At 46.4% G+C, this 14784-nt stretch overlaps 1 protein-coding gene across 8 annotated transcripts in view; it reads right to left on the minus strand.

Moving 5' to 3' along the window:
* GAPVD1 (GTPase activating protein and VPS9 domains 1) overlaps positions 1–14784 on the minus strand; it is an 82794-nt gene that overhangs the window by 63209 nt on the left and 4801 nt on the right. For 6 of the 8 annotated variants that reach the window (XR_009246583.1, XM_058672115.1, XM_058672113.1 and 3 more), the window contains exon 2: positions 10499–10546. The exons of 1 other annotated variant lie outside the window; for it this stretch is intronic. The gene's annotated coding sequence lies outside the window, so the exon portion shown is untranslated. Of the gene's footprint in view, positions 1–7944; positions 8016–10498; positions 10547–14784 lie in introns of those variants that run through there. One more of the 8 variants, XM_058672111.1, reaches the window with a different exon arrangement.

Genomic DNA, 14784 nt, shown 5'->3' on the forward strand with positions numbered 1-14784 from the left:
CATAATTTATGACATTTCCCCAGAAAGAAGTAAATGCCACCAGGGCCAAGGCTTTCCTGCTTTGTTCATGCAACGACATTTTAGGGCCTGCGAGAAGGCCTGGTTCACACCAGAGCTGAATGAGCGTTTGCCAAAAGAAATGAGGGAAATTTTTTAAAAGTACTGTTTATCTAGTATCTAAACAGATACAGAAAGCACTGAGAGTTTAAATATTACTGAAGCTGTGTTCTCAAAACCCTAATGGCTGCCAGACCACAATGTTTTATGTCACAGATAACAGAACATAATGCTACATGTCTTGATAGAAAGTTACAAACAGGGCCCGGCGCCATGGCCTAGCAGCTAAAGTCCTCCTCGCCTTGAACGCCCCGGGATCCCATATGGGCGCCGGTTCTAATCCCGGCAGCTCCACTTCCCATCCAGCTCCCTGCTTGTGGTCTGGGAAAGCAGTCGAGGACGGCCCAAAGCTTTGGGACCCTGCACCCGCGTGGGAGACCTGGAAGAGGTTCCTGGTTCCTGGCATCGGATTGGTGCGCACCGGCTCGTTGCGGCTCACTTGGGGAGTGAGGCATCGGACGGAAGATCTTCCTCTCTGTCTCTTCTCCTCTCTGTATATCCGGCTTTCCAATAATAATAAAATCTTTTATAAAAAAAAAAAGAAAGTTACAAATAGAGATTTCATTAAAACTTTTAACATTACTATAGCAGCCTCACTACATTTAAAGCCACTTTTATTTAAAGAAATGGTTTTGGGCCCAGTGTGGTAGCCTAGTGGCTAAAGTCCCCTCCTTAAACGTGCCAGGATCCCATATGGGTGCCAGTTCTAATCCCAGCTCCCTGCTTCCCATCCAGCTCCCTGCTTGTGGCCTGGGAAAGCTGTCGAGGATGGCCCAAAGCCTTGGGACCCTGCACCCGTGTGGGAGACCCGGAGGAGCTCCTGGCTCCTGGTTTCAGATTGGCTCAGTTCCGGTCATTGTGGCCACTCAGGGAGTGAATTAGCAGATGGAAGATCTTCCCCTCTGTCTCTCCTCCTCTCTGAATATCTGATTTTTCAATAAAAATAAACTAAATCTTTAAAAAAATGGTTTTATAAATTTCAATTTCTTATTTCAAATTTCTGAGTTCTCTTTATTTTATGGATTGCTGATGAGTAGAAAATTTCCAGATAATACCATCTAACCTGACTTCAATTAGTTTCAAAAATCACTTTTTTGTTACTTATCCGTTCCTCTGAGAAATGCACAAAGCTGTTTATTCTCAAAATCCTGCAATTGGGCCCTTCAATTTGCTTTCAGCAGAAAAGTTAAATGAAAACTTACAAAGTTACCAATATTTCACCTTCACAAGTTGATTTTCTACTGAACTGGTCACAAAAGGATCTGTGAACATTCAAAACTTGTATAATTGGACAAATGTCCTTACTAAAGTCTACAGCAAACACAAGGATGACTCTGCATTTCCACCGGGAACTCCGACGTCCACTAGGGGGCTCTAGTCCACAGGCTAAGAATGGAATCACTGCCCTGATTCACCTGATCAGGAGCATCGTAATCCTTAACGGAAACAGTACTGAAGTGGGTTCTTAGAATCATGTGCCTCATTAGCTAGTTCTGTTGTGCTGAGCTTATCATTTCCTCTGAACCTCTTGGGGATTTTTTGACCCATAAAATGTGGACAAAGCATGTGAATTATTTTGCGCCTTATAAAAGCAACTTGTTAGGCACCAAGAATATAGAAAAAAAAAAAAAGAACAAAACTAGTGTGCACACTTATCTTTTGTTAAGATTTATTTATTTTAGGGCCTGGCGCAGTAGCCTAGTGTCTAAAGTCTTTGCCTTGCACACACCAGGATCCCATATGGGTATCGGTTCATGTTCCAGCAGCCCTGCTTCCCATCCAGCTCCCTGCTTGTGGCCTGGGAAAGCAGTCTAGGATGGCCCAAGAAGCTCCTGGCTCCTGGCTTCGGATTGGCTCAGTTCCAGCCGTTGCAGCCACTTGGGGAGTGAACCAGCGGACGGAAGATCTTCCTCTCGGTCTCTCCTCCTCTCTGTATATCTGACTTTGTAATAAAATAAATAAATCTTTAAAAAAATGTAAATATAAACAAAAAAAAAAAAAAAAAGAAAAGCCACAGCCACATGTGGCTGACACGGCCACAGCAGGCTAATCCTCCACCTCGGACGCAGGAACCCAATATGGATGCCGGCTCTAGTCCCAGCTGCTCCACTTCTGATGCAGCTCCTGACTGTGGCCTGGGACAAGCCGTGGAGTACTGCCTGGGTGTTACGCCCCTGCAGCCGCATAGGAGACCCAGAATAAACTTGGGGCTCCTGACTTCAGACTGGCTCAGCTCTGGCCAATGCAACCATCTCAGGAAAGCACAATGGATGAAAGATCTGTCCATGTTTCTCCCTTTCTCTCTCCATAACTCTTTCAAGTAAAAACAAGTGAATCATAAAACGGGGGGGAGCTATCTTTTCTGACTGAGGTCAGATCAACTAGTATATTATAAAATGTTTTCATAATGCCCACATTGATCACACACCACACACTACAACAGATAGAACCTCTGTCCTCACAAAGCTTAGTCGTCTGTGAAGCCAAAAGTGCAAGCAACTGCAAGGACACAGCAGCAAAAGCAGCGTCCAGTCCCCAGACGGAGCAATCTTCAAAAGAGAACACAATGATTTCCATCCTAAAACTAGCGATTATGTCAAACAGTCCTTTTTCTGTCATGGCAGATTCCTTACCTCACAACAACGCTCAGGCCCAGCATTGTGGTGCAAGGGGCTAAGCTGTCACTACAACACCAGCGTGCCACATCAGGCTGCCAGTTCAAGTCACAGCTACTCTGCTTCCAAGCCAGCTTTCTGCTAAATGTGCCTGGGAAGGAAGCAGAAAATGGTCCAAGCAGTTGGGCCTCTGCCCCTCGTTGGCTTTAGCTTGCCCCAGACCTGCCTGCTTGGGCCATTTAGAGTGTGAACCAATGACTGAAAACCCCCTAGTCTCGGTCTCTCCCATTCTGTTGCTCTGCCTTTCGAACAGTTAATCTCTCTAAAATAAAAGCAAAAACATGTGCTTTTCCTCACCAGCAAGTATGTCACCAAATTCTGATCTCCTATCTATCCTTTTCTTATTCCTCTGCAAATGAATGAATTTCATACCGTGGACCCATGACACTGGAAGAACTTCCTGATGGACCTCAGCTTGGCTTCTCCGGTCACACAAGGATGTGCCCGAGCACAAAGTCCTGCCTCTGCTTCTGATTCCCATTCCTGCTGCAGCACCTGGGAGGCAGTAAGTCAGACCTGTTTGTGCTCCTGCCACCCATGTGAGACACCCAGACTGAGTTCCTGGCTCTTGCCTTTGGTGGGGCCCATTCCCGCTGTGACAGGCATTTGGCAAGTAAACCAGCAGATGGGAAAAATGTGTACTTTTATGTCTTTGGGGGGGAAGATCCCAACCCCCAACTCTGAATTTTCCATCATCAGCTTCCGCCACCCACCGCCAGGCGCTCACTGCAGCCCTACCGTACGGTCTTTTCCCACTCCTCCAATCTCCCAAACTCTTCACAATCCTTTGGCCCCAGCAAGACTTTCCAGTCATTGTTCCTTCCATTTTATCAACCAGTCTTCCCTTTTTCCTGTCCTTGCACCCTACTTTACCAATCCAGCATTTATACAGGCTGGGATGGGAGCAGGTCACACCATATCAGGCCACAGTACCTACTGGCACGTACAAGAGCCAGGACGGGGTGTGGGCTGCCCCAACTGGGCTAAGCTGCACCTTGACAAGTCAGAACTGAAACTGCAGGTGGGCAATGCCACTGGGTTGAAGCACCTGCCAGCATGTACAAGATGCATGGCTGGGCTGCAGCCTGGTAGGGGAACTCTGAGGCCTCCCCTGCTGGGCTGCAGCTTGCCCTGGGGAATGTAAGAGCCAGGGCTAGGGATGAATCAGGCTGGCGAGGCTGCAGAACCTGTCGACATGCATGAGAGCTGGGTTTGAGGCTAGAGCAGACTTGGCTAGGCTCCAGCACCACCCAAGCTTGCAAGAGCCAGAAAGAAGTGGGACAGGACCCTGGCTAGGCCACGACACACACCAGTTCACATGAGAGCCATGTCGGGGGGGCAGGCTAAGCTAGGCTGCAACACCTGAAAGCAAGAGCCAAAATGGGAGTGGGTCAGTCAGGCTAGGGCACAGTACACCCACCAATGAGTGCCAGGATGGGGGGCCGGCGGGGAGGACACCCATGTTAGACTGGGTCATAGCACCCACCAACACAAGCGAGATCTGAGGCTGGGAACAGACCTGATAGGGGAACTGTAGCTCACGCTGGTGAACGTAGCGATGGGGCAGGCCATGCAAGGCTTGGCTCATCACCCATCAGCATATGTGTGAGCCAGGCTGAACCAGTTTACAGCACACATTGGCACAAACAAGCCAGGATGGGGCAGAGGCCAGGCTAGGTGGGACTGCAACACCCACAGTTTACCTGAGTGCTGTGACCGAGGGTGGGCCAGGCTGGGCTAGTCTGCTGTACCTGTGGGCAAATGCTAAGACTGGAGGCAGGCCATCTTAACACGGTCACAGCATCTGCCAGGACATACAAGACCTGGGGCTGTGAGCAGGTCCTGGCTGAGCCATTGCTTCCATTGGTGAGTATGACATCTGGGACTGGAGCCAGGCTGGTCTGAGGGCAAATCAGGTAGGCTGCCATACCTGCTAGCAGAACAGGTGTGAGCCAGTGAGACAAGCCTGGAGCACCCAATGGCAAGTGCCAGGACTGGGTGGAGTCATCTCAACTTGGACTCAGAATCCCATGACAGGCACAAGATCCAGGGCTGGGAATAGTCCTGGTAGTCGAACAGTGAGCACTCTCAACTCCCGCTGATAAGCAAGAGAAGACAGGGCTGGGAGCGGGCCGGTCTGGTCAAGGAAGCAGCACCCATCGACATTTGTGGACTGGGTCTGGGGGTGGGTCAGCTGAGCTAAGTTGTAGCATTCATGGTAGTACATGAAAACCAGATGAGATGCCGGACGGTGAGGCTAGGCTACAGCACATGCCATCACACACAAAAACCAGGGCTGGGGGCAAGCCTGGTGGGGGTTATTGGGTTTTTCCCAACTAGGCTGTGGTACCCACATGTGTCCTTGAAGACCAGGCCTTTAATGGGCTGGCCTGGCCTGGGCTGCAGCACCCACCAGCTCGCGTGAGAGGGGATGGTGGCAGTACCGACCAGGCAACTGCATGTACCAGCATGTGCATTAACTGGTCAAAGTGATGGATTGACCTGCACTGGCTGGTGCACACAAGAGTCCAGTCTGAGGTCACCCCAGGCAATATTTCTTGTAGGATTCCTCAAATAGACCACTGGACTCAAACCCGGGCACAGGAAAAACCATAATATATGTGGTCTGACTTTGGAATCCATGCACTGGGACTGTGCCTCCTCACCTGCTGAGGCCTGTGCAGCGGAGAGCACGCCCAGATGCACACAGATGACAGCCAGCTCCTACAGGCTGGGAGGACAGCAAACGCCCCGCTAGAGCATGAACACACAACAGCCTGGACGACTCCCAGCCGAGCTAGGCAGCCTGTTCCCGGGTCTTTGGATGCACTAAGGTGGACCTGGTCAGCCAGAGCTTGAAAAATTTTTCTAAACCCTAGTGCAACGAAGCTGACAAAGTTTCAGAACTATCAAAACCATTCAAGTAACACACTTGAAATATTCGTCCCCACATTAGTGTCTTCCAGGTATCATCAAATGACCGTCCCCCACCCCGAGGGCCGATGTAGTCTGACAGCAAGGAGTGCCCCTTCCTTTTCCTCCTGTGTATACATGAAAAAAAAAATTCAAAATATTTGTCCACCTGCCTTCTTAAGTTGACCCTCCCCATCCAAATTAGAGACCCACATTGGGGCCCGGCGCCATGGCCTAGTGGCTAAAGTCCTCGCCTTGAACGCGCTGGGATCCCATATGGACGTCGGTTCTAGTCCCGGCAGCTCCACTTCCCATCCAGCTCCCTGCTTGTGGCCTGGGAAAGCAGTGAAGGACAGCCCAAAGCTTTGGGACCCTGCACCCGCGTGGGAGACCCAGAAGAGGCTCCTGGCTCCTAGCTTCAGATTGGCTCAGCTCCAGCCGTTATGTCCACTCGGGAAGTGAACCATCGGACAGAAGACTTTCCTCTCTGTCTGCATTCCTCTCTATATACCTGACTTTCCAATATTAATTAATTAATTAATTTAAAAGATTCATTTATTTTTATTGGAAAGGCAGATTTTACAGAAAGGAGGAGACACAGAAGACAGAAGGTCTTCCATTTGCTAGTTCACTCACCAAACAGCAACAGCCAAAGCTGAGCTGATCCAAAGCAGGAAACAGGAGCTTTTTCTAGGTCTCCCACATGGGTACAGGGGCTCAAGGAATTAGCCCATTCTCTTCTGCCCTTCCAGGCCATAAGCAGAGAGCTGCATGGGAAATAGAGCAGCTGGAACATGAACCGGTGCCTATAAGGATGCCAGCACCCACAGGGTAGAAGATCAGCCTGCTACACCACCGCAATGGCCCCCATTCTTATGTTTCAACGTGTTACTTACAGCAGGCCCTGTATTATCTACTTGTTCTGATTCCCAAGGCATGGATAAGTAAAGCCTTCCTTCCTAATGATACAGACTGCTCCAGTGATGAAATCTAACTGAACTCTTCAGGGACTGGTTATCCATATCGCTAATCTAGAGATGTTTTACATTTTTGTCTTTAATGTGTGTATCTTATGCTAACAAGAAAACAGCTTCTCAGCAGTGCAGTGGCTGAACATGCTGGTCCTCCACCCATTTGGGCACCAGTTCATCCAAGGTGCTCCCTTCCAATCCAGCACCCTGCTTGTGGCCTGCTCCCTGTCTGTGTTCCTGGAACATAGCCAGGCCGAGCTGTTTACACATACACAGCTGAGGACCACAGAACTAAACAGGCCCTATTATCCACCCACCTATCCGGCCTACACAGAGAAAGTCTGCCAGCTCCTGATAAGCAGGCACAGCTACTCCATGCAGAACAGAGGGGGGAAGCAGATCCTGACCCAGTGAAATCTGTTCTATAAAGCACATTACAGACTCCAGAGGAAACAGCTACCACAAACACTAACTAAAAGACTCCTAGGACTCAAAATCTCAGAAGCAGGAAAAAAGAAACACACTTTTTAAAACACTCAAGCTTTTTACGGAATAAAAATCACATTTCAGGACCCTGCGCAATAATCTAGTGGCCAAAGTCCTCGCCTTGCATGCGCCAGGATCCCATATGGGCACTGGTTTGTATCCCAGCAGCTCCACTTCCCATCCAGCTCCCTGTTTATGATCTGAGAAAGCAGGCAAGGACAGCCCAAAGCCTTGGGACCTTGCACCTGCATGGGAGACCCGGAAGAAGCTCCTGGCTTCGGATCAGCTCAGCTCTGGCTGTTGCAGCCATTTGAGCAGTGAACCAGCAGACGGAAGACCTTTTTCTCTGTATCTCCTCTGCCTTCCCAAGAAAAATAAATAAATCTTTAAAACAAACAAAAAAAATCTCACTACTTTATTACCCAGAGGAAATAAGTGACACAAAAATATTCATTCCATTAGAAATGTGTATCAGAAACTTTCACAATTAGATGAACCTCCAATAATCTTGTTAGTCTGAAATTAAATAACCATTTAATCTCCTCTGATTCAGTGGTCTCTAATGACTCTTCACTACAATGTTGGCTCTGAAACCAAGATAAGCAAACCAACTGACAATCTAGAGCCCTCACAGCCACCTACAGGGAAGACATCACTGCCCACACGCGGCATGAAGTTAAAAAATTTACAACAGCATGGAGTCGAAAAACGCGTCACTGAATAGCCAACGCATGGGTGAAGAAATGAAAAACACAAATAGCACTTATTTATTTGGAAGACACAGAGAAAGGGCTACTCTATCTGCTGGTTCACTCCCAAGCTGACCTTAGCTGGGGCTTGACCAGACCAAAGCTGCAGCCTAGAACACCATCCAGGTTTCCTAAGTGAGTGGCAGAAGCCCAAGGACTCTGCTATCTCCAGCAGCTTTTCTAGATCTTTAGGCAGAAAGCAGGATGAGAAATGAGGCAGTTGGGTCTCGAGCCCATGCCCACTAAGGATGAAGTGCTACAGGTGGCCGCTGACCCCACTGTGTCACAGAGGACGCCCCAGCCACCTCTGCTTTGACCCAGCTTTGTCTAACATGCCTGAGATGCAACAATAATCAGAGCACTTAGAGAGCTCCCACACACGTGGGAGACACACACAGGACTCTTCGCGCCTGGCTTTGGCCTGGCCCAACCCTGCTGCTGGCACTTAGTCAATCAGCAGACGGAAGACCTTTCTGTCTTGCCCTCTCTGTTATCGCAGGCAGGCAGACAGGAAAGAAGGAAGGGAGGAAGGAAAGAAGGGAGAGAGGGAGGGAGGAGGGGAAAAGAATGGGAGGAAGGGAGGGAGCGAGGGAGAAGAAAAGAAAACAAAAGAGAAAGAAAGAATAGAAATGGGCCTGTCGGGCCCGGCGCCATGGCCTAGCGGCTAAGGTCCTCGGCTTGAATGCCCCGGGATCCCATATGGGCGCCGGTTCTGGTCCCGGCAGCTCCACTTCCCATCCAGCTCCCTGCTTGTGGCCTGGGAAAGCAGTCGAGGACGGCCCAAAGCCTTGGGACACTGCACCCGCGTGGGAGACCCAGAAGAGGTTCCAGGTTCCCGGCTTCGGATTGGCGCGTACTGGCCCGTTGCGGCTCACTTGGGGAATGAATCATTGGATGGAAGATCTTCCTCTCTGTCTCTCCTCCTCTGTGTGTATCCGGCTTTCCAATAATAATAAATGTTTTAAAAAAAAAAAAAAAGAAATGGGCCTGTCACAACTTTAAACTACGAATATTACAAGGCATTCTGTCGGGTCTGCCCAGTGCTGCACCAAGCTAATCCTCCACCCTGTGGTGCCAGCATCCCTTACGGGTGCTGGTTTGTGTCCTGGCAACTCTGGTTTGTGTCTAGGAGACAGTCAGAGTGGACTAAGTTGGGTCCAATTAGGTTAATTCTTAAAAGTATTTGGTCAAATTAAAATGGTTTGGATAGGGCCCGGAGCGATTACATAGTGGTTAAAGTCCTCGCATTGAACACACTCCGGGATCCCATATGGGAGCCAGTTCTAATTCCAGTGGCCCCACTTCCCATCCAGCTCCCTGCTTGTGGCCTGGGAAAGCAGTCAAGGTTGGCCCAAAGCTTTGGGACCCTGCACCCACGTGGGAGACCCAGGAGAGGCTCTGGCTTCAGAATGGCTCAGCTCCAGTTGCTGCACCCGCTTGGGGAGTGAACCATGGGACAGAAGATCTTCCTCTCTGTCTCCCCTCCTCTCTGTATATCTGCCTTTCCAATAAAAATAAATAAATCTTTGAAAAAAAAATGGCTTGGATACTATCTCACTTTGATCTTGCAAAAAGGCTGACACACATTGATTAACTTTCTTGACTTTTAAATTTTCCAACAGAAAAACTACGGCCTAATCCTTTCAAAGGATTAATAAATATTAATAATTAATTAATAAAATTACAGAAAATAATTAACAAGACAAATTAGGAACAAAAATAATTGAACACAGTTTTCCAGACGCTTCCCACAGCCTCCTGCGTGGGTGGAGGTATTACAAGGAACCAGACCAAGCAAGCACCTGGCGGCCTGCGAGGCCTCGGGCCTGTTTCCACAGTAGCGACACGACGTTGAGAGCCCGACATTTTAACAATAGCTTCAGAGAAAGTATGCACACGCAGACTGAATTAAAGCTGTATTTTTCTTATCAACTCATCTTCAAACTTGAGAACACTGTACAGAACTCCCTGCAAAGTACGCGAGAGTTCTCTTTCATGTATTCATTCAGCCACTCACTTCCATTTATCAAATGATAAGAAGCTGAAAATCAATAGATACTTACCTCCTCCAAAACAGCTTCAGCTTAGGAATAAAAACTAACAGCCCTTCTGAAATTTCTATTACAAAATCATAATATATTTTGAAATGTGCAACAACCTGTTATTTCTCTAATCTCACCAATCAAAACGAGGAAATACGGGTAAGCACAAAGAAAACAATTTTAATCGATGGCTTGACGCCTAGAACTTCTAGACTACAACACAGACAGTATTGGTCCTGTTCCTTTACAAAGTGAAACATCTTGGTAAAGATTACTTAGGGAGTTAAAGTAATAACTATGCAAACACAATATTAAGCAGTTCAAATGTTAAACTGAAATCCACCTTGCCTAAGAAAAAATTAACTCCAAAAAATGAAATACATACGTGGTCACAAAAAAGCAGCAAAAAAAAGTTGAAGAAAAAAATATTTAATTAAGAAAAAAATATTTAATTAAGTACTTGAGAATTTGTTTCAAGTACTGATCTTCCCAAAGTAAGTAAGAGAAATTAAACTTATACCAAGCTTTAAAAAAAAATACATTACCTTTGAGATTCCTAGAATATGCAATCAACTGTCTCCAAAACACCCACCCTAAAAGAAAAAAAATAAAGTGAATGTTGTGTAACTACTAATGTATCTAACTTCCCTCTTAAACTTTCTAAATACATTAAACGTAATTTTCAAGCAAATTAATTTAATTGAAGTCTATTAGCTTTACAGTGCTGGACCGACAAGGAGTCACTCTGCAGGGTCACAGTCCCCAGAAGGCAGGTCCTCTCCCGGGCATAAGTGCTGTGACTGGGGAGCACCTCCAACCTTCCCCGGCCAGCTGGCACTGGTGCCAAGGGACAGCACTGTGAGGGTGCTCAAGGCACTGCAAGGACAGGCTTGTTTAGAAGTCCAGGAACGTGTCCCACAGGGAAGAGTGAAATGTCGTGTGCTGGGGTTCTAGCACCTTCGTTACACAGTTGAGGAAACAGGTCCCGAAAAACAAAGTCATACTGCAGCAGGGAACACAAACATAAATTTGTTTAGTTCTTAACAAACTCTCTTGCTATCTCTCTGGTTCAGCAGACTGACCAGTGCCTGTGTGGTGGCACAGCACGCTAATCCTCCGTCCTCGGATGATGGACAAACACCCCACATGGGCACTGGTTCATGTCAGAGCTGCTCCACTTCTCATCCAGCTCCCTGCTTATGGTCTGGGAAATTAGCAGAAGATGACCCAAAGCCTTGGGATCCTGAACCTACATAGGAGACTGGAAAAAAACTCCTGGTTTCACATCGGCTCAGCTTTGACCATCTGGGGAGTGGACCAGCGGAAAGAAGACATTTTCTAACTCTCCTCTCCAAAAATTTGCCTTTCAAATAAGAATAAATAAATCTTTAAAAAAAAAAAAAAAACAGTATGCTGACTTGTGGTTCCCCGTAAACCAGTCACTGTAAGATGTTCCAGAAAGATTCTAAGGCAACGAACTAGTTATAACGGTGAGGAGAGGCTGCGTGGTCCAGATTTCCCAGTAATTTTTCAACAAGTCCACCTTTATTATTTTCGTTCTCATATTTCCCTTTCACATAGTAAATACCTTAGAAACAGGAATGTTCTGTCAATCAATTTACAAATTTTTCTGTCCAAGACTAGCTTCAAGCTGTTACCTAGAATGGGAGCCCTTTAAAACAGCCATCACATCTAACCCTGAGGTGCAGCTCAAATGCTGTCTCCCCAACGGTGCAGCCTTGGCATGGTATCACAGGAGAAGGAGAGTGGTGAGCCAGGAGCTGGGGCTGTGGAGACCACGGTGGAAATCTAACATAAGGACCCAGACCTGGAACTCGTTGGAGGTTGTGGCACAAGTGGCTGCAAGCAAAGAGTTGTGTACCAACTGCAACAAGTAAAATCGCATAGTAGACCTGTGGGTAACACAACTTAGAAACCTGCCCTAAGGAGAAGACTCTGCTAACCAGAAGTGCAATAACCAAGAGCAATAGAAGAGACAGAGGCACAATGAATATTACCAAAAACTCCCCTGCAAAGGACAAAACCCTATGCCAACCTCAGAGTTAACTGAGGAAGACATCGAGAAAATGGGGCATACAGAATTCATAAAACTCATTTTAAAGCTTCTGATCAAAAATGAGAAACACATACAAGAGTTCAAAGAATTTAAGGAAGCAATAAAGCAAATCAAGGCTGACATATCAAAAATTAAGAACACAGGAGAGCAAATTAAAAGTACAATGGAGAGTCTCCAAAATAGAATGAAGCAAGCAGAAGAAAGAATCTCAGAATTGGAAGATATTTCCCGTCATCAGGGGGAAGCAAAGAAAAAGCTGAAGCAGAGCTGGATCAGGCCAAAAAAAGTATTCAAGAACTGAAAGACACTATTAAGAGACCAAATGTAAGAGTTATGGGAGTCCCAGAAGGTGCAGAAAGAGAAGATGAGTGTGCAAATGTACTTAATGAAATAATAAAGGAAAATTTCCCTAATCTAGAGAAAGAATTGGGAAAATTCAGGAGGGACACAGAACTCCCAACAGCCTTGATCAAAAGCGATCTTCACCAACACACATGATCACCAAGCTCTCTTCAACAGAACCTAAGGAAAAGATCCTTAAATATGCACGTGAAAAAAATCAATTGACATATAAAGGAATGCCTATTAAACTCACAGGAGATCTCTCACAGGAAACTCTACAGGCAAGAAGAGAATGGAGTGACATATTCCAGATTCTAAAAGAAAAAAATTGTCAGCCCAGGACAACACATCCAGCATAGTTTTCCTTTGTCTTTGAAAATGAAATAAAATTCTTCACAGTAAAGTTAAAAGAATATGCCTCTTACAAATCTGCCCTACAAATGATACTTGAAGATGTTCTCTTGACAGAGAAGAGGAATAGCACCAAACAAAACCAAAAGCAAATGGGAAGAACATCCCAGTAAAATGACAACAGAAGACTAAACCAATGAACAACCCATTCCTAAAATGACAGGACCAAAGTACCATCCATACATATTAAACTCTGAATGTAAATGGCTTAAGCCCAATCAAATGTCATAGATTAGTAGGCTGGATTAAAACACAAAACCCGTCTATTTATTGTCTAGAAGAGACACACTTCAACAAAAAGCAGCGGAAATATATTGCATGGGTTTTGTTGTTTTCTGTTACTTTCATCTCTTCAAAACACTTTCTTCTGATTAAATCATTCAATGACTCGTAGATCATACAGTAGCATCATTTTCTTCAAGAAGGTTCTTTTTTTTTTTGAAGATTTATTTATTTTATTACAAAGTCAGATATACAGAGAGGAGGAGAGACAGAGAGGAAGATCTTCCATCCGATGATTCACTCTCCAAGTGAGCCACAACGGCCGGTGCACGCAGATCCGAAGCCAGGAACCTGGAGCCTCCTCCGGGTCTCCCGCACGGGTGCAGGGTCCCAAAACCTTGGGCCGTCCTCGACTGCTTTCCCAGGCCACAAGCAGGGAGCTGGATGGGAAGTGGAGCTGCCGGGATTAGAACCGGCGCCCATATGGGATCCCGGGGCATTCAAGCCGAGGACTTAAGCCACTAGGCCATGCAGCCGGGCCCAAGAAGGCTCTTGATTTTCATTTCTTCAGCTACAGGTTAGTCATTTCGAGGCATGTTATTTAACTTCATGGTGTAGCATGTTATTTAACTTCATGGTGTTCCCTGATGTTAATTTTGTTTTATGGCTTTTCATTTAAGGGGATGTATAGTAGCTGTGTAATGGAGACTGTCATATAGTAACATGTCATTTAACTTCATGGCATTGTAAATTTCTATTTTTCTTTCTATTGTTGATTTTGTATTACGCCTTTTCATGAAAGGGGATGTATAGTAACTGTGAAATGGAGACTAACATCCAGATGTGAGGATACAATGCAATATGCATTTCTACTTCCAGACAAAGATGGACTTACAATGAAACTGTTTACTATATCTTGACAATAGGATGCTGGACTCTCTGTCATTGTCCATGCCCGCAATGATGGACATATGACTGTGTATGAAGAACTATATGTTAGTAATGATATAGAGGAACTAGGTGGGGGGAGAGTATTGGGGAGGGGATAAGGGAAATGCCAGGAGCCTATGGAACTGTATCATAAAATGATAATGATAATAATAATAATAGTAAAATGCTTTAAAAAAAACCAAATGCTGTCTCCCAGCACACACACAGCGCTCCACGACCTCCACATGCCCTCATGGAAACAGTATCTGCACCCCACACCGCCCTGACCTTTCCCCACTAGCACTTACGAAACTGGAACTCTAAGAAATGAAAAAGATGATCACTTCCCAGAATATTTCTAAGTTAAATTACAACACTTAAAAAAAATTTTTTTAGGGCCCGGCGTGGTAACCCAGGGGCTAAAGTCCTCGCCTTACAAGCGCCAGGATCCCATAGGGGCACCGGTTCTAATCCCGGCGACCTCACTCCCATCCAGCTCCCTGCTTGTGGCCTGGGAAAGCAGTCGAGGACGGCCCAAAGCCTTGGGACCCTGCACCCACGTGGGAGACGCAGAAGAGCTCCTGGCTCCTGGCTTCAGATCAGCTCTCCTCAGGCCGTTGTGATCACCTGGGGAATGAATCATCAGACGGAAGATCTTCCTCTCTGTTTCTCTTCCTCTCTGTAATCTGCCTTTCCAATAAAAATAAATTTAAAAATAATTATATAAGATATAGGGTCGATGTTGTGGCACAGTGCTTTAAGCTACCACTTGCAAGGTCAGCAGCCCATATCTGATTGCTGCTTCAGGTACCCACTATTTCCCTTCTGATGCATCCCTGGGAAGGCAGA

This window comes from Ochotona princeps, chromosome 14 (assembly GCF_030435755.1).
Source record: "Ochotona princeps isolate mOchPri1 chromosome 14, mOchPri1.hap1, whole genome shotgun sequence".
NCBI lineage: Eukaryota > Metazoa > Chordata > Mammalia > Lagomorpha > Ochotonidae > Ochotona > Ochotona princeps.